Source organism: Chiloscyllium punctatum, chromosome 11 (genome assembly GCF_047496795.1).
Source record: "Chiloscyllium punctatum isolate Juve2018m chromosome 11, sChiPun1.3, whole genome shotgun sequence".
NCBI lineage: Eukaryota > Metazoa > Chordata > Chondrichthyes > Orectolobiformes > Hemiscylliidae > Chiloscyllium > Chiloscyllium punctatum.
Genome location: NC_092749.1, coordinates 970110 through 970833, shown reverse-complemented (window position 1 = coordinate 970833; position 724 = coordinate 970110).

Sequence of the window (724 nt, the reverse complement as noted above, 5' to 3'; positions counted from 1 at the left end):
TCAGGTTATAGACCAACAGATTTATTTGGAAGCACTAGCTTTCAGAGTGCTGTTCCTTCATCAGGTGGTTATGGAGTATATGCAGTGCTCCGAAAGCTAGTGCTTCCAAGTAAACCTGTTGGTGTACAACCTGGTGTTGTGTGTCTTCTGACATGTCCATCCAGCCGAACACCCACACATCCACATCATGACCATAGAAATAGGTTGCACTGAAACTGAGGGGCACCAAAACCCTTACAGGGAAGTATGCGAGTGCCACTCAGGAGAGATTAAAATGAGTGTGTCATGGGATGGGAACCAGAGCAGCAGGTCAGCATGTGGAGTGATTGAGAAGGTAAAGATTAGGGAGAAGTCTAACAGGAAGAACAGGTAGGACCAGGTTACTGAACACAGTGGGACTGGTGGTCTGATCTGTATTTATTTTAATGCAATAACAGGTAGAGTTGTTGTAGTGGGTGATTTTAATTCCCCCAATCGTCACTCGTACTCTGTTAGTGCCACAGGCTTAGATGAGGTAGAATTTATGATGTGTATCAAAAAGGTACTCTTGAAACAATATGTACATAGTCCAGGCAGGAAAGGAGCCATACGAGACCTTGTATAAGAGCATTTATATGTAAATTAGCAGCAAGAGGATAGCTCGGGAAAGGATAGGTCCACTCAAGGACAAAGGAGAGAACTTACACTGAAATTTCCCAGATGCTCTTCCTGTCTTCATTAGTCA